This window comes from Neofelis nebulosa, chromosome 4 (assembly GCF_028018385.1).
Source record: "Neofelis nebulosa isolate mNeoNeb1 chromosome 4, mNeoNeb1.pri, whole genome shotgun sequence".
Classification (NCBI taxonomy): domain Eukaryota; kingdom Metazoa; phylum Chordata; class Mammalia; order Carnivora; family Felidae; genus Neofelis; species Neofelis nebulosa.
The window spans coordinates 164,274,807-164,294,253 of NC_080785.1; the positions used below are offsets into that span (position 1 = coordinate 164,274,807).

The following is a 19,447-nucleotide window of genomic DNA, read 5'->3' on the forward strand; positions in this document are numbered from 1 at the left end:
GAAAGTCAGAGAGAGTCAGAGTGTGAGCAGGGGAGGGGCAGAAGGAGAGGGAGACACAGAATCCAAAGCAGGCTCCAGGCTCTGAGCTGTCAGCACAGAGCCCAACGCGGGGCTTGAACCCACAAACCGCGAGATCATGACCTGAGCCGAAGTCGGACACTTAACCGACTGAGCCACCCAGGCACCCCTAAACTAAACTAATTTTAAAGATAAACAAAGATGTGAACAAACAACACACCAAAGGAGATATATGGATGGCAAACAGACATGTGAAAAGATGCCTGACATCTTTTCTTAATATTACTTATTAGGGAAATGCAAATTTAAACTACACTGAGATACCGTTACTCATCCGGAATGAGAATACTCCCAATCCATTTAAAATGCCTAAAACAAAATAAAACAAAAGCAGGCAAACAACAACAAAACAGACAATATCAAGTTCTGGTGAGGATGTGAAGAAACCGGGGAATTTTCATGCATCACTGGTGGAAAATGCAAAAATGTTACAGTCGCTTTGGAAAATGTACGGGCAGCGCCTGACAGTTAAACACTTTCCGTGAGACCAAGCAATCCTATACTAGTCATCATACAAGAGAAATGCAAACCTGTGCTCATACAGAAACCCCCACACAAGTGTTTACAGCAGCTTGATTCATCAACACCCCCTAACCGGGCGCAGCTCAAACGCCCCTCAAGCCATCAGTGGCGAGACTATGGAAGGCTGCACAATGTGGTTCTGCTCACCAATAAAACAGCATTCCCTATCCACGCAACTTGAATGAATCTCAAATACATTTCGCAGAGTGAAAGAAACCCGACTCCAAGGCCACATACCACACGAGACCGTTCTGGAAAAGGCAAAACCATAGGGATGGATCGGTGGTTGCCAGGGGCAGGGAGCAAGGGCAGCATGGAGCACACAGCGGGAGCACCAGGGGGCATTTTTGCTTCGTGGGGGGAGTGGGGGGGGGGTGCAACTTTCCCAGGTCTTGATTGTGGAGGTAGTAACACGACTCTATGCATTTGCCAAAACTCAAAGAACTCTACAAAAGGAGCGAACCGGAAGATAAATTTTAAAAGATTTAAAGAGTGGACCTTATCCCCCAGCACCCTGACTCCTCCTGACACCCTGGGTGAGGCTGAGTAGCCCCTGCAGGCCCAGTTCTTGGTCAACCGGCAACAGTGGAGAAACTCAAACTCTAAACGCAGGGTTTCTCGATGCTTCAGGGCTGCCCCACCCTGCTCTCTGGGTCCCTTCCCCTGACCCTTCCAAATCCACATGGCTAACCCAGCCCAAGCTCGCTACTGGCGAGCACCAATCACAGCTGGGCCTTCGTCTCTGTCCGACCATCAGTGACTTCCAAGTCATAGCCACTTCTGGCCACCTCGCAGCTCACCAGGCCGTGCCCTCTCACTCAGCGGTCTCTGCACGTGGAACTCCTCCCGGTCAACACATTGGGCATTCCCTGTCAGTGGTGTCCCCACTCACTGAGGCTCGGAGATTCATGACTTTGCTCAGGGTCAGTCATCCCGCTGTTAAGAAGCGGCAGGGCCAGCCAGGCCTCTGACGGTCACTCCAGAGAGCCTCCCATGGACAAAACATAAGGCCCTTCGTGATGGGGCCCCTGGCTCCAACTTCCTCCCCAGCAAGCTGCAGACCTTGTTGCCGTGTCTCTGTGCTGGCTGCTCCTCTTGCAGAGAGTGTCTGCCCTCTCCATCACCTCCTCGCTTATCTGTGAAAAGTCCCCCCGGACAGTAGGTCGCCCTAGTTCCCTGGGCCCGTTCACCGTCAGCCCAAACCTTTATTGATGGGCAAATCACTCTAACACCTAATTATTTGCTTTTCACCCACATCATGGCTGACAGCCTGGGGGCCCAAACCTACAGTGGTGTCCCCTAAGGGCCCCTGCCCAACCCACACTACTTGGCAAACTGTAGATAAGTCATCCAGGCACACACGGTGTGTGTGTGTGTGGGGGGGGGGGGCTGGGGGTGATGGGGGACAGACAGACACTGGGTCTCAGACCCACCTGGGAATCGTGTATCTGCCACTTGATGTTAAAGGGCGGGTGGAAATTGTATTAATAGCCTACTCATTCATTCGGTACCTTACTTTTCTGGGATCATCCATCCCATCCCACAGAATCAAACTCAATCATGGGGAATAAAAGGGGAAACTTCGTTTAGCAAAGCAATTCCTGGTGATTTGGAAACGTTTCCAGTAACTGCATACATTATGGCGAAGTCCTGCTTGGATGATCTCTGAGAGTCTTCAGTCCCACTGCACTATTTTCAACAACCCTAGCTGTCCGCGTGACTCCAGCAATACTGTTCACATCAGTCATATAAGCGCTACGTGCACAGAGGCAAGATGTGTGTGTAAAAACTTACACAGGTCAAGCAGCAAGACTAGCTCCCATCATGCCCCGGTGAGAATCCGTCTCACTTTATAGGCACCAGAGCAGGCGTGCTGAACTGCTCCAGCCAGAGCAAAACTAGAACAGTCGAACAGATCCTCAGGCTCAATCCTGACACTTCACACATCACATGATGAGGCTCGGACTCAATTATTTCTAAGGTCCTTTCCAGATGTAAAACTCTGAGTTCTCCAAGGTAAAAGCCTCAGGAATGTAAGGTCACCCAGGAAACACTCTGGGGTGCTAGAGAAAAAGTGAACGTACCACCTGACCCAATTACAACTGCTCTGTGAGGGGAGGGCTTAAGTGAACACGGTACGCATTTCCTTACTCGCCACTTCCTGCAGCCCGTGGCAGGTCAAGCCACCTGACTGGGCCAGCCAAGGCTACGTGACAGCAATTACATATCCACCAAGCTGAGAAGCTCCGGGAAGCAGCAGGTCAGGTGAGGCTGGTGTCTGGCCCAGTCCAAGTGCTCCACAGGCCGGAGGAGACAGGATCGGCTCCACGGCCCTGCTAGAGTTTCCAGCTTCTTTCTGGCTGGTCCAGGCCACTCCAGGGCTCTCATGCAGAACTGCAAAGCAACACGGCACGGCAGGAAGGACTGGCCTGCGGAGTCTGACAGACCTGAGCTCCGGCACTAACCCTACTGTTAATCAGCTACACGACCGTGGAGTATGGCACTTCCTTTCCTGGAGCCTCAGTCTCCTTGTCTGCAAAACGGGGATGTTGCCGCCTGCTTCACAGCGCCTGGCACGCTTCCTGGTGCTCGGCAAGTGGCCACTTCACCGCCTCCAGGTCCACTGAGGAGCACTCTGCCTCTTTGCCCCTGGGATCCTGGAAGTGATCCAAACCTCTGATGCCATTTCTAATGGGCCGGGACTCCAGGGAAGTCACAGAGCTCACGACTACAGCCCCACACATGTGGAAGACCTGGTTGGTGGTCTATGCTCCCTCACCATCAACCGCACGTGCAAGCTTATGGGTCAGCTCGCCTCTCAATCTGCCCAATAGAGATATCAATCTTATTCTGACCCCATCTCCTTACTCCTACTTCATTAACAAAATCAAGAGGAACACGCGCCTCCCTGACCTCGTTGTGCCCAACCGCAGACACCTTTAAACCCTCTCCTCTGATCCTTGCCCCCCTCTTCAAACCTCCTCCTCCCCTGAATTACTTCCTCTGGTGGCAGGACACATGTATCTCCCAAGCCACCTCTCTCTGTCCCCCATACCTAAGTAGGCACCAAGTTCTGCCAGATGCACATCAGCGATATGTCGCCCTCTCCCCCATCTCTCTGCCATCGTTTTTGTTCAGGTCCCTGTTATCTCTTGCCTAGACAGACTCCCAAGTGGTCTCCCTGCCACATGATTATTTCAAACCCAATCTCTCTAAACCCAATCAGGTCTTTTCCGTCCAAATCACTCCTCCACCTCCTGTCTCCCTACTTCTGTTCATGGTGACATCAGTCTTGCCACTGGATCATCCTGGACTGTTTCCTTCCTTTGTAGAGATGTCTTTCCTCCAGTAGAGATGTCGTTTTTGGTGGGCTGCTGGATCCAGTCACTCCCGAGCCCCCTTCTGGCCCTCCTTCTCCCAAGTATACACAGAGTGCCGAACGTGTGCCAGCCAAAGAGCAAGGTACGGGGTATATAAGATAAAGGAACAGAACCCATCCCAGCCCCCAAATTCAGGCCATTACCCACCACCTCGTACCACAAAAGCCTCTTGACCAGTCCGTCCATCCTGGAGTTTCCCCCAGAAACACAAACTTCCAAGATCACCTCTTGACTGTGTCCAGAAACCCTCTACCACCTGATCCGGACATACTTTTCTAGATTCATCTCCGAGTTCACCTTCTCGACCCCTCTGCCTGCCCAAACCAGTCCGCTCAGGCTTCCGGACCTCTTTGTGCTCTCCTTTCACTCACCCGGGGCTGTTGGCTGCGCCTGAAAACTCCTGCCCACGCCTCTCTGATCACAACAACCAGTATGGACAGCAGCTCTTTCATCAAACACAAGAACCAAGCAGCAGACAACCATCTCTCTCAACGGTCTCAATGCTGTCACGACCCGCTGCTTCTCTTGGTTGCTACCTCATCTTCTACATCTATAAAGGTCTTTTCTCCCCAACTCAGGTGAGAATTTCCTCAAGGAGGCAATTTCTTCCCCTTCTCCCTGTTCCCCAGACAATGAGCAAACAGTTGCGTCTTGTGTCTGGAATCTACAAAAGTACGACCACTGACTTGGCCAAGGGACCCAGAGGCCCGGGGTCAAGTGGGGATGGACAGTTATCATAAAAGTGAGACCCCCCCCCCCAGCACGTACGGACACGTACGGACACATACGGACAACACCTTCTGCCCCTTCCTGTTTCGCAGCATGTCCATGTACGTGCGTTCTATTCCAGTGGCACTTTCCTGTCTACGTCCACATTCCCAACCACTCCTCTTGCCTTCGCTGTTTCTCTTACTGACCACTATCCTTCTACTTGTCACTCAGGGAGAGACCCAGAATCGTCCACTGCTGTCCTCTCTTGCTCACTCACGTCCCACATCTAAACACCCACTGAGTCCTGTGTCTCTTACATACCCAGCCATGTCTCAAACCCATCCCCCCTCTTTCCCTACCACTACAGCTCTGGGCCACATTCACAGCTTCTCCCACATAGAGGGAAGTGATCACCTCCTGACTGGTGTGCTGGCCTTCAGCATTATCCCCCTCCGACTCTTCCAACTGTGAACAGATCTGACTTCTTCACTTTATGGCCTAAAATCATCCATGGCTGGCCTACAGGACAACATCCAACCCCTCTGCACAGCGGCCGCACGAGTCCTCGTGCCCTGCTTACTTCACTTTGCTTGCCCCCGAATTACCAGACTCCACGTGGTTCCCTGAACAAACCAAGAGGTTCCCACTCCCGTGCCTTTGCAGATGCTGTTCCTGTATCGTGCAAAGCTGTTCCCTGTGGTCTGTACCTGGCTAACCCCTCTCCCCGCCCCACTCCACCTCCTCCAGGAAGCATTCTGTGATCTCCTTTGCACACCAAAGCCTAGGTTAACAGTCTCCTTTCCTGTGCTTCCACACCAGTCAGTATATAACTGAAACAATGTGCCCACACACTGTAATCACCACTGCCTCCCAGAGCCTAGCAGTGGAGCGGGGAGAGTTGGTTAAAGGAGGGGAGCAAGACTCACTTCCCTTCTGCAGGCTGCTCTCCTCTGGTCTTCCCCTGACTTACAGGCTCCGGTCAGCCTCGCTGCCTCACTATTGCCACCTAGGGGCAAAAGGCAGCAACTGCACTTCCCTCACCATTCAACATTTGACTCCATTGAATGGGATGGGGACACAAGCGAGGAACAGTTGATTCTGGCGGGGGAGAGGGGAGGAGAAGGAGAGTAGCAATCAGAGGAGGCTTCAAATGGTGAGTGAGCTCTGAGTGGGGCCACAGAGCATGAGGAAAGGATCTCTAGGTGGAGGAGAACTGGGACGTGGCAGGCAGTGGGGACAACAGGCAGAGAGGGTCAGAGGTTCCAGTCTAGGTGCAGGTGAAATGCAAAAGGAAGGGAGGGTTAAAATGTGCAAGACCTGGGATCCCAAACTTTAGCTTTAAAGTCACCTACAGAGGTTAAAAAAATTAAAATTTATTCCACCCAAAAACTTAATCAGGAGTGACACGATCAGATCTGCAGTAAAAAAAGACAACTTTTGCTGGAGTATGAAAACATGCAAATGGGAAGTGGGGAACAAGAGAAGCAATAAGCGAGCGGCAAAAAGCCAGTGTTTTCACAATTCTCTCGTTTTCCACTTGCTGCACCATGACCTCACAGGCAGCACACCTAGACTGAAACTCTGCCTCCTCAAAACCAGTGCTTCAACATAAACATTATTTATTTCCACATTCTGAGGTATTCCTATATCTCAGCCTCTTTGTGGTCCTTGAGGTCACAAAATTTTGTTAACAGATCCCAACACAACACTTTACACACAGAAGATGCTCAATGACAACTGGACGGAATTCTCCTGGCCACTTGTGATCATAAAGGCAATAACTAACTCTGTAGTTAGGAGTAAGGACTTTGAGTCTGAGGACCTGAGTTCAAATCCTGCTTCAGCTACCCTACTGTGCAAGCCTGGTCAAAACAAGTGACCCATCTAAGCCTCGGTTTGTTTGTCCTGAAGATGTAAAGTACGCCAGCACCCATCTCAAGGGCCTGGGGATAAAGCTCTGTGAAGTGACAGGCACATAGCAAATCCTCACTAAACACTGGCGATTATTTAAACTTTACCTATTCAGTGTTTCCCACACTCAGGCCATTGCTAGGAGCTTCCCACACTCTCAAATCCACACAGCAATTTTTCCACCCCATTTTACAGATAAGAAAACTAAGGTTCCCACAGTTGAATTTGTACAAGGTCTTAGGAGCCCTGGATACCAAGGCATCAGCGTTGTGGCTGGAGGAACTTTTAATAAAAGATCATTTAGTCCCGTGGTGGTTTTCGTGTGTGTGATACTTTTGGCAACGTCTGAAGACATTTTTGATCTTCAGCACTGGGGGTGGGGGCGGGGTGGGGGGGAGGGGGAGATGCTGCTGGCATCTGATGGAATGCTAGTCAATAAATACTACAACGTCCATCCTACAACGCAAAGGACAGCCCTCCCCTTGCCAAACCAAGCGTGATAGACCTAAAATGTTAGTGCCCAGGTTGAGAAACCCTACTGTGGTCGGATCATCTTTCTCATTTTCCCACTTCTGGAGCAATGGCCATATGGATCCTATGTGCACACTTCTGCTAAGGGGCGGGGGGTGGGGGTGGGGGCTCTGTCCCTCCAGGGACAGCACAAGCAAAAGTTCTTCTCCACCTTCCCTGCACACAGTAGGTATCAAAACCCAGAAGCCGAGCATCAGAGGAGGCCGGAAAAGGAAGAGCATCCATCCCCCATTGTTCAAATGCGTGCAGGTTGTGTTTTCAACACACACACACACACACACACACACACACACACACATTTTACAAATCCCAACGTCCCACGCCCCAAAAACAGCTTTGTTAGAGATGGCGTTCAAAAAATGTATTTTTTTCCCCCTAGGGTTCCCATACATCCTGAAGGGTATGCACACTTCTAAAAGGATCTCCGCTCGACCGCGATCCTCTGACAACGACCACAAAAGAATCTGTAGGATTTCCCCCGGGAGCGAGCCTGTGGGCCGTGACCTCTGCGCGCTGAAGGCGCTCACCCCACTCCCTCGCCTCTGGCTTCTCTCTCCCGCCCCCGGCTCCCCGGCTCCCAGGACTACTAGGGCCCCGGCCGCGGAGCCCGGCCGCTAGGCGCGTGCCCACGCCGTGTCCCCTTCGCCCGCCCCTCGCGGCGGCTGAGGAATCCGGCCCGGGGCCTGTCGCCGGCGCCCACACCGGCCGGCCCCCGCCCGCCCGCCGCGGCCCGCGCGCGTCCCCTCCCGGCCCGGTGCGGCCTGGGCCTCGGCCGGTGCAGGCCCGCGGGCGCCCGCGGCCGGGCCAGGCGAGCTCAGGCCTGCCGCGGCCTACCCCGTCGAGGGCCGCCGAAGGCCCCCGCCTCACCTGGACTCGGGCGGGCGGGCCCGGGGCTGCTCCGGGGCGGGCGGGCGGCGGCGGCGCGGCGCTAACGGCTCCGCTCGGCCTCGGTAGCGGCGGCGGCGGCAGCGGCGACGGCGACGGCGGCGGCGGCTCCTCCTCAGCGCGCACGACCCGCTCCGGCCCGCGGCCCGGACACGCCCCCCCGGCGCGCGCGCCCATTGGCCGGCGTCCTCCACGGTGCGCTTCTCATTGGCCGGCGTGCCTGTCTCGGCGCCCAGGGGCGCGCGGCGGAGGCGGGACTTCCGGCTGGCGCCGCCTGCGAAGGGCTCGGCGGCCGGCGGAGACGCGGGTGGCCGGCGATGGCCGCGGTGGGGGCCGGCTGGGGCCCAGCCCACGGAGGCCGGCGGAAGGCGGTGGCCGAAGAGCCGCGCCCCTTGTGGAGCGCATGCTGTGTGACCCGCGCCTGTCTTTCCCGCCGCCGCCCCGCCAGGTAGTAATGGTCAGCGCGCCATGGCTGTGGGGACCGGACCCGGGTTCGAATCCCGACCCCGACGTTTCCGCACTACGTGCCGTTGGGAAGGGACTGACGTCACTTCTCCGGGCCTCAGTTTCCTTATCTGGTATGGTGAGGAGGTGGAGCATGGGACGTGGTCAGCCTTAATTCAGCGTTGACTACTGGAGCTAGCGGGTTCCCAGAGGCCCAGCTCAGCAGTTAGTCATTAAAGTTTTATTGAGTGTCTACTATACGCCAGTCACTTGTATGGGCAGCGAACCGACAAAAATGCTAGCCCCAAATGTTAGCCAGGGGCGTGATTTAAATTTTCTAGTAGCTCTGTTAGGGGAAAGAAAAGTTAAAAACAGTTACTTTTAACGATGTGTTTTATTTCAGTGTGTGTAAGGTGTTCCTTCTACGTGTGATCAATATACAAACTTAAGAGGTCTTTTACATTCTTTTTTTCTTTTTCCCCACACCTCTCTGAAATCTTGTATGTCTTACACGTAGGGCCCATCTCAGGTTCGACTGGCTACGTTTCAAGAGCTCAGCAACCACGTGGCTCCTGCATTGGACCCTGCAATGCTAGCTGGGGAGACAGAAAAGAAATGAAGCGGATTCCGCATCAAGTGGTGGAAAGAGGTAAGAAGAAGAAGAAGTACATTGGAGAAGGGGAGTATGGGGAATGTGGGGGTTGCGCTTTGAAAGAGGGAGGTGGGGAAGGTTGAGAAGATGGCACGTGCGGAGGGATGGCAGGAATTGAGCAAGTAATTGTGCCATTCGTTGTTTAGTGCCTTATTTGGAGAACTTCCTGCAGTGATGGGCATGTTCTTTATCACCGCTCATTTGGTAGCCACCAGCTCCAGGTGACTTTTGGGCACTTGACGTGTGGCTGGTGCCACCACAGCATTGAATTTTTAACATTCTTCATTTTTACTTAATTTAAATTTAGTACCATAATCAAGAAATTAATTTAGTGACATAGAGCTTGTGGCTCCTCTAGCGGATGGCATAGATTTCGTAGAATGTGGTGGCGTATCCTCTGAATCTGGTGCTGAATCTTCATGTGCATTCTTCTGTGTAATCCTCACAAAAGCTCTGTGAGATGGGAGTTTTTTGGTTTGTTTTTTAATTTTTTTTTTTAACATTTAGTTGTTTTTTTTTTTTAATTTTTTTTTTAACGTTTATTTATTTTTGAGACAGAGAGAGACAGAGCATGAACAGGGGAGGGTCAGAGAGAGGGAGACACAGAATCGGAAACAGGCTCCAGGCTCCGAGCTGTCGGCACAGAGCCTGACGCGGGGCTCGAACCCACAGACCGCGAGATCGTGACCTGAGCCGAAGTCGGCCGCTCAACCGACTGAGCCACCCAGGCACCCCAACATTTATTTGGTTTTGAGAGAGAGACAGACAGAGACAGAGCACGAGCAGGGGAGGGACAGAGAGAGAGGAAGACCCAGAATCTGAAGCAGGCTCCAGGCTCTGAGCTGTCAGCACAGAGCCCGAAGCGGGGCTCGAACCCACACACCGTGAGCTCACGACCTGAGCTGAAGTCGGATGCTTAACTGACTGAGTCACCCAGGCGCCCCGAGATGGGAGTTTTAATCATTGTCACCATGGTGAAGAATGAAATCCTTCATTTATTCATCTATGCCTTGTTATCATTCTCATGAATAGACTTTGTCTTTTGGAACAGTTTGAGATTTATGGAAATATTTGGAAGTACAGAGTTACCGTTTTCCCCACACCCAGCTTCTCCTGTTAGTAACATCTTTCATTAGCACGATGCATTTGTTAGGATTGACGAAGCCATAGGGATACATGTCAACTAAAGTTCATAGTTTACTAGATTTCCTTGTTTTTTACTTAACGTCCAGAATCCCATGCAGGATGACACATTACTTTTGGTTGTCCTGGTACTCTGTTTTTTGTTTTTTTTTTTTCCTTCCTTTTTTTGGAGTTATAACTGATGTGTAACACTATTAGTGTTAGATGTGCAGCATAACGATTTGGTGTATGTGTATAACATAAGATAATTACTACAATTAGTTAACACCCGTAATTACAAATATCTTGTTGCTGTTGCAATGAGAACTTTTATGATCCTATTCACTGAGATGCCCTGCTTTTTTTTTTTTTTTAATTTTTTTTTTAAAGTTTATTTCTGAGACAGAGCATGAGTGGGGAGGGGCAGAGAGACAGGGAGACCCAGAATCCGAAGCAGGCTCCAGGCTCCCAGCTGTCAGCACAGAGCCCGACGCGGGGCTCGAACTCACAAACCGTGAGATCATGACCCGAGCCGAAGTCGGTCGCTCAACCGACTGAGCCACCCAGGGACCCTGTTTCTTTAGGCTCCTCTTGGCTATGGCAGATTCTCAGACTTTCCTTGTTTTTGATGATTTTGAGAAGGACTGATCAGGTATTGTAGAATGCTCCCCTGTCGGAATTTATCTGGTGTTTTCCTTGTGGTAAGACTGGGATGGGGTTTGTGGGGAGGAAGACCACAGATGTAAGGTGTAACTCTCATCACACCCCATTAAAGGTATATACTTCCATTGTGTTCTGTGTTGGCCTTGATCGTGGGCCAAGGTAGCATTTGTCAGGTTTGTCCACTCTAAAGTTACTTCCCCCTCCCTCTCTGTACTGTATACTTTGGAAGAAAGTCACTGTGTACAGCACATACCTAAAGAGCGAAGAGGTACATTCCCTTCCTTAAATGAGGTATCTATGTAAATTCTGTGGAATTCTGCATGGGAGATTTCTCTTCTCTCCCTGATTTGTCAGCTTATTCATTACGTTTTTAATGTGTATTTATTATTTTTGAGAGAGAAACAGAGTGTGAATGGGGGAGGGGCAGAGAGACAGGGAGACACAGAATCCGAAACAGGCTCCGTGCTCCGAGCTGTCAGCACAGAGCCTGATGCGGGGCTCGAACTCACGAACTGTGAGATCGTGACCTGAGCCGAAGTCAGACACTCAACCGACTGAGCCACCCAGGCGCCCCCAGCTTATGCATTATGTGATTATATCAGTGTGATCTCTAGATATTTATTTTATTCTCTGGGCTATACCCCAATACTACTTTATTTTATTTGAATTATTCCAGCTTTGGCCATTGAGGGTGCTTTCAGTTGGCTCCTGTGGTTCCTCGACACATTCCCGTCTGTGTATTTGGTTTGGGGTTTTTTGGTTTTCTTGGGAGCACTTCCTTACTCTCTGGTGCTACAGGCTGCCTCGGGTTTATCTCACATATTTCCTGCCCCAGTCCTAGAATCAGTCATTTCTCCCAGCCTGGTTCCTTTTATTAGAGAGTAGTGTTAGAAACCAAGATCTGGGGGCACCTGGGTGGCTCAGTCAATTGGGCGTCCGACTTCAGATCAGGTCATGATCTCACAGTCTGTGGGTTCGAGCCCCACATTGGGCTCTGTGCTGACAGCTCAAGGCCTGGAGCCTGCTTCCGATTCTGTCTCCCTCTCTCTGCTCTTCCCCTGCTTTCACTCTGTCTCTCTCTCTCTCAAAAATAAACGTTAAAGAAATAAAAAATAAAAATAAGATAAAAAGAAACCAAGATCTGGGCACTTGGAATGTTCATTGCTACTGGGGTGTTGTTTCTTTTAGGTCATCGAAAGTTTTTTTTTTTTAAGTTTATTTTATTTATTTTGAGAGAGAGAGAGAGAGAGAGAGAGAGAGCAGGGTAGGGGCACAGAGAGAGGGAGAGAGAGAATCCCAAACAGGCTCCACATGGTCAGCAGAGATCATGACCTGAGCCAAAATCAAGAGTCGGATGCTCAACCGGCTGAGCCACTAAGGTGCCCCTTAGGTCATCGATACTTTTTAATCACCCACAGTGTACCCGGTGTAGGTGCTCAGCCCTGGGGATACAACAGTGACTATGCTAGAACAGGGATCTGCCCTCACGGAAGTCCCAGTCAACCTGTGGGTACAGGCGTAAGAGGTCAACTCCAACATCGACTGGGTGTGCAACCTTGGGTAAGTTATTTAACATCTCTGAGCTTCAACTTCTGTGAAATGGGGGTGATTATAATACTTTGTGAAGGCACTGGGAGAATTAAATGAAATCACCCACTTTTAGACCCTTTGGAACAGAGTGTGGCATGAAGTACTTATTAAATCCTATTCTTGTTAACAGTGATGAGAAATCACACAATGACTATCATTACAAAATTTCAAAATAATTACAGTCTGCAGAGGTTCAGAGTGCCAGCAAAGCATGTAGCAGGAGAGCCTGACTTCATTTTGGAGTGACCAGGGAAGACTTTCCAGATCAGTGGGGTTGCAGCTGAGGCAGGAAGGGTAGGTCACCAGGCAAACAGGGACAGAATGTTTCAGGCAGCAAGAACGGCAAGTGCAAAGGCCCTGAGGCAGGTGGGAACCTGGCACACTTAGGAACTGAGAAAAGGCCAGTGGTGGAGACAGGGGCAGGAGAGGAGACTCATGGGCTGGAAGGGGCAAGTCACACGGCCTGGTGAGCCGTGGCGAATCGAGACTCAGTCTGAAGTGCAAGGGACGTGACTTGTCCAAAGGCACATGTCTCACAAGGACAGTCAGGATTGGAACCCGGGTCAGCTTGGTATCAGAGATCTTTATTTTCTTGGTCTGAATTTAAGGTAGGAAATTCTTGCTCTGGGGTTTTGTTTGTTTGGTTTTTGGTTTAGGTAAGAAGCATAGTTTTGGTTTTTAGGGGTTGGAATCTGAGTACACTCTAGCTACCAAAGTTCTAGATTCTTCTTGGTGTCACTTTAAGTTCGGAGGGCCCGTGAGGTCAGGAGACCCAAAGATAACTTAGCCTGCACCCCCACACTTGAACACATCACTCCCTGAAGGAGAGGAGGACACACAGACATGTAAGTCCAGCCAGGGTGACGGGATAGGCACAGAGCCACCTCGTGGAGGGCAGCGTCCAAGCTGGAGCACAGTGGGAGCATGTGGGACTTGGGGCTTCTGGATGGAGGGGCCCGAGGGCACGAAGGCACGATCTGTCTTGGGGGATCTGTTAGGGAACGGGAACCGTCAGGAGTGCTGGATGCAGATTGTGAGGTGGGACTAGATGTCAGTCTCCAGCTTCGGAGGGCCCTGGCGAGTCAGGCAGAGATGGGATTTTATCCCGTGGGCCAGAAGCTGGCAGATTATAGCTCAGTTCAGCCTACACCTGGTTTTGTCGGCCTGTACGTAAAAATGATGCTTCCATTTTTAAGTGGTTGAAAAGATAACAAAAGAGGAGGTCCCTGCTGGCTCAGTCGGTGGAGCATGTGAGTCTTCGTCTCAGGGTCGTGGGTTCAGGCCCCACGTTGGACGTGGAGCCGACTTAAACAAAACCAGAAGCAAAAGCAGAATAGCATCTTGTGACACGAGGAAATCACAGTTTGCGTGTCGCCATCAGGTTTGATAGTGACACAACGACGCCTGTCGTCTGCATGTGGCCCATGGCTGCTTTCTGGCCATAACAGAAGCAAATTTGCTCAGGCAGGGCCTGCGTCACGGCTGTGCGAACTGTATAATCTCATAGGGCTCTGCACCTCTGTCCCCGTGTTAAAATTCTTTTTTTTTTAATGCTTATTTTTTGAGAGTGAGAGAGCATGAGCGGGGGAGGGCCAAAGGGAGCGAGGGAGACAGAGAATCCAAAGCGGGCTCCAGGCTCCGAGCTGTCAGCACAGAGCCCGACGCAGGGCTCAAACCCGTGAACCATGGGATCATGACCTGAGCCAAAATCAAGAGTCGGACACTTAACTGACTGAGCCACCCAGGCACCCCACTGTTTTAAAATTCTTAATAACACACGAATAAGGGTCCCCTCCTTTTTATCTTGCACTGGGCCCTGAAAATTGTGTAGCCAGTCCTGGTAATGGAGGCCAGATGGCCCCCAAAGCCCACAGTATTTACTGTTGGGCCCTCTTCAGAAAAAGTATGTGAATTCTCTTATGGTGGACAGAATAACAGCCCCCAAAGATGTCCATGTCCTAATCTCTTGGCACCTATGACTGTGTGACCTTACCTGGCAAAGGGGACTTTGCAGATGGTATTAAGGATCTAGAGAGGGGGAGATTATTGTGGATGATCTGCATGGGACATGTAATCACAAGGATCTTACAAGAGGCGGGGAGGAGAATCAGAGTCAGAGAAGATGTGATGACAGAAGCAGAGGTCAGCGTTCGGTGATCCCGTTGCTGGCTTTGAAGGTAGAGGAGGCGCCTTGAGGCACAGAATGCAGGCAGCCCCTAGAGGCTAGAAAAGGCCAGAAACAGATTTCCTCCTAGCACTTCCAGAAGGGCCGCAGCCCTGCTGGCACCCTGATTTTAGTCTGGCAAGACTGATGTCAGACTTCTGACCTCTAGGACCGTAGGAGAATAAATGTGTGTTGTTTCAAGCCACCAAGATTGCAGTCATTTGTGACAGCAGCCTCAAGGAACCAGTACACCTGCCGTAGGCAGTGAGCAGGTAAAAGAGTTTGTCTTGTAGCCAAAGAGAAGTGTATGTTTGTATGTACGTTTATTTTGAGAGAGAGAGAGAGGGAGGGAGGGAGGGAGAGAGACAGAGAATCCTAAGCAGGCTCTGTGCTGTCCGCATCAGAAGCTGTGACATCTGAACCATTTACAGGGTTCCCAAAGTGGGTGGGGGCTATTTTGGTGCCATAAGAAATGGGTGTCGCTGTCCAGTGAGCCGTTCACTGGTCAGCTCCCAGAGCCGAGGCACCAAAGCAGATATTTGTTCTGAGAACAGAGGCCGGGCAGGCCTGGACAAGCCCAGAGAACCTTCTGGCACTCACGCACTTCACAGCCCCAACTCCGGTCTGATTCCATCTCGAGTCCTGAGTAGGTCAGTTGTGTAAAGAAATAAGCTGTATTTCTTCTCAGGCAGCAGCATTTATTTTCAGGTGAGCAACGGTTTGGAGCTCAGGTCCCTGATCATTTCAGAATTGGAAAACCAGGTAGCCAAGGCTCCTTCTGGATGTCGGTCCCCTGTGGTTCCCATTTGCGCACATTTCTGACCTGGAAGGCCCGTCCCTGGAGCAGGCAAAGAGATGCGGGGCTGTCTTTCAGGAACCACTGTGCTAGTAACTTCCCTGCGCCTCTGTTTGCTTCTTAGTGAAAGGCAGGTGGCAGCACCTGCTCAGGGACACAAGGGGAGCGGGCACTGGGCAGAGCACGTGGCGCCGTTAACGCCCCAAAGAGCAGCACGCCCCGCTTCTCGTCTGAAAACCGCGACTCCTCAACCGCCACCACCTGAGATAACGTGGGTCGCTGACCTGGACGAGCTTGGCAAGTTTTGTTTTCCAGAACGATCTCTCTGCATCTGACTGACCTGTAAGCATTCCACTGACAGAACAGCACTGGACGCTTTATCTCTCATCAGGTCAAAGGCTAGGAAAGGCCCTGTAGCTCTGGCTCCCGGGGTCACGGAGTGGCCTGGCCTCCCCTCCTGTCCTGGAGTATCGCCCATAGCGATCGCTTTCACTTCCAGGTGTGTGCACTCGGTCACCCGCGTTTCTACAGTGACTTGAGTAGCCACTCTCACTTTTGTTTTTCATTTTTAAGATTTCTGATTTTTCCTTTCTGTGCCAAACAAGGTCTCTCGCTTTGCCTGTAAATGTTTCACATGTATTTGTTGGGTTTTCTGTAGTGATTTTTGTGAATGTTTCTTTTCTTTTTTTTTTTTTTTAAATGTTTGTTTATTTTTGAGAGAGAGAATGTGAGTAGGTTAAGGGCAGAGAGAGAGGGAGACACAGAATCCGAAGCAGGCTCCAGGCTCCGAGCTGTCAGCACAGAGCCCAACGCGGGCCTCAAACTCGTGAGCTGTGAGATCATGACCTGAGCCGAAGCCAAACGCTTAACCGACCGAGCCACCCAGGCACCCCTCTTTTATTTCTTTAATATTTCTTAACATTTATTTATTTTAAAAAAATTTTAATGTTTATTTTTGGAGAGAGAGCACTAGCAGGGGAGGGGCAGAGAGAGAGCAAGACACAGAATCTGAAGCAGGCTTCAGGCTCTGAGCTGTCATCACAGAGCCTGACACAGGGCTCAAACCCACGAACCACGAGATATGTGAATATATGTGTGTGTGTGTGTATATATATATACATATGTATATATTTTATTACTTATTTATTTTGAAAGAGAGGGAAGGAGGGGCAGCGAGAGAACCCCAAACAGGCTCCATGCCGTCAGCACAGAGCCCAGTGCAAGGCTCGATCCCATGAACCATAGGGTCGAGATCTGAGCCGAAATCAAGTCAGATGCTTAAGCAACTGAGCCACCCAGGTGCCCCTACGAACATGGTTTCCACGCTCTTGGGTATACAGCCAGCAGTGGAATGGCTGGGTCACATGGTAACGCTATGTTTAACTTTTTAAGAAACCACCAGACTGGCTTCCCTGATCTTGTCTTTATAAATGAGCTGGAGACTTCGTGCTCGCGAGTCACTGGCAGGGAGGTAGCCTCTGCGACGCTTCTCCAGCCTTGTTCTTCCTCCAGCCCACAGGGAGCAGACCAGGGACTCACGTACTCGTCGCAGTCCACGTGCACGGTGCCTCCCACCTGCCCCTGACGAGCTGGGGCAGGAGCACCAAAGGATGGATGTTTCTGTTACCAGGTTCTGCCCCCCCCCCCCAACACCCACACTCCCTGTATCATAAAAAATCTTCAAACCTCCCAGCTCCCCAGACAAAATACCCAAAGCACACCCAGCAGCCTTTGTCGGAGTGCTCCGGGCACCCTGAACTCTGTGTCAAGAGCCAGTTGTGTGATAGGAACAACCCAGGGGTTATCAGTCTATTAAAAGCTCACACAGATCGATAAGAACCAAAGGAGCAAAGATCGAAAACAGTTCACAGGAGGGGAGAGTCAACAAACCTCAGAGCAGCTCCCCCACCGAGTTGTCGAGTCCCAAGGATGAGGGTTAGTCCAGGTGAAGATCATGCCAGAACCCCCCACGTTGGCTTTCTTTGGGGGCGGCAGCCCCATTAAATTGGGAAGACACCCATTTTAAGATACCTGCCCAGCACAGAAGAGGGTTCATATTCTGCCCCTGTGGTCGTACCACTCACAGTGATCCTGAGTCACCCGTGGAAGGGCTGTCTGCAGGAGGATGTTACTTTTTCTCCTATAAATTTAAAAAAAATTTTTTTTATTTTTGAGAGAGAGAGAGAGAAAGCTAGAGGAGGAGGGGCGGAGACAGAGAATCCCACGCAGGCTCTGCACTGACAGCACAGGGCCCAACATGGGGTGCGAACTCGGGAACCACGAGATTGTGACCTGAGCGGAAGTCAAGAGTCGGATGCTTCACCGGCTGGGCCACCCTGGCGCCCCCCGGAGGACACTTCTCGTGGACTTCAGTGACTCACCTTTGGCTTGGCATCAACCTGAATGCCCAGAGGTGAGGCTGGCTCGGTGAATTTTACGTCCACTAGAAAAGACAGGAGGCCTGCCACCGTATGGAATAAGAGGGGCTCCCCGCCTCCAGGCGGACCACTGTGTGGATTGCAGTTCAGTCTTCACAGTCAGCCTCTGAGCTGGGTCCTCTTAGCCCCATTTTACAGAAGGATCAAGTGGGCGCAGGATCACACATTCCCAGAGATCGGCAGAGAGGGGCCACTGGCTGGGACTGTGGTACTAAATAAAGAGCTCATGATGTACGGGAACAAGGTGGGGCACAGAATCGCACCTACACTGCACATGACCCTCCACCCCAGGCTGGAAAAATGAGGGGGAGAGTAGGGTACGGGCCCAAGGGGATGGACAGTAGGAAGGACCAAGTGGGATGCAGATGAGAGGTGGGTGGGGTCTAGGAGAGAGGAGGGTCCGGAGGAGAAAGTTTGCATGGACCACTGTGGAGAAGGAGAGCTCAGCTGGGTGGGGGGTCATCGGCTCATGGTGGCATCTTGGGGGGGGGGGGTTCTTTCCACTCCCCCATTCAACTGGGGCCCAGTGGCTTAAGATGGTTGAGTTTAGAGGGAAGGGGACCCTCCTCAGTGCAGTTAAAGCACCAGGTCCACACAGGAGAGTGGAGAAGCCATGGCCATGGAGGAAGGGTCTGTCTTGGTCTTTGTTCCTTCCCCACATCCGTAGGCACCCGATACGCCGCTGTCTCAGGTACGTCCTGGACCCTGGACGTAGTGTTTGCTCTGGCGGACATAACCTGGCAGCCCGGTCTGGGTGGTTTATGAACAACAAATTTATTTCCTCGCGTTGAAAGCATCAAATAAATGTTTTTGGTTGTATTTTTATTTTAAATTTTTTTTTTTCAACGTTTTTTATTTATTTTTGGGACAGAGAGAGACAGAGCATGAACGGGGGAGGGGCAGAGGGAGAGGGAGACACAGAATCGGAAACAGGCTCCAGGCTCCGAGCCATCAGCCCAGAGCCCGACGCGGGGCTCGAACTCACGGACCGCGAGATCGTGACCTGGCTGAAGTCAGACGCTTAACCAACTGCGCCACCCAGGCGCCCCGGTTGTATTTTTAAAGATTTCATTTTTGAGTCCTTTGTACACCATCCTGGGGCTCAAACCCACAACCCCAAGATCAAGAGTCACACGCTCCACCGACTGAGCCGGCCAGGCGCCCCTAAATAAATGGTTGATACTATTACATGTATCCGATGGTACATTTTAAATAGTCTTCTTCTCGTTTAAAAAAATATTTCCTCCTGGTTCGTTCTGGAGGCCAGAAGCCCAAGATCCAGGTGTGGGCAGGGCTGGTTTGTTCTGAGGCGTCCCTCCTTGGCCTGCAGATGGCCTTCCCCCTCCCCCCCCCCCCCCCCACCGTGTCCTCACATGGTCTTCGGTGCGCATCTGTGTCCTAATTTCCCCTTTTTGTAAGGACACCAGTCATACTGGATCAGGGCCCACCCTGATGGCCTCATTTTAACTTGATCACCTCCTTTAGAGGCCCTCTCTCCAAACACAGTCACATCCTGAGGTCCTGCAGGGTGGGGCTGTGACACATGAGTTCCGGACGTGG

At 51.5% G+C, this 19,447-nt stretch overlaps 1 protein-coding gene across 1 annotated transcript in view; it reads right to left on the minus strand.

Annotated features, from left to right (window-relative positions):
• Positions 1 to 8,124, minus strand: part of ELAVL1 (ELAV like RNA binding protein 1) — a 39,318-nt gene extending 31,194 nt beyond the window's left edge. The window contains exon 1 of the mRNA XM_058728182.1: positions 8,001 to 8,124. The gene's annotated coding sequence lies outside the window, so the exon portion shown is untranslated. The remainder of the gene's footprint in view (positions 1 to 8,000) is intronic.
• Between the last annotated feature and the right edge of the window lie 11,323 nt (positions 8,125 to 19,447).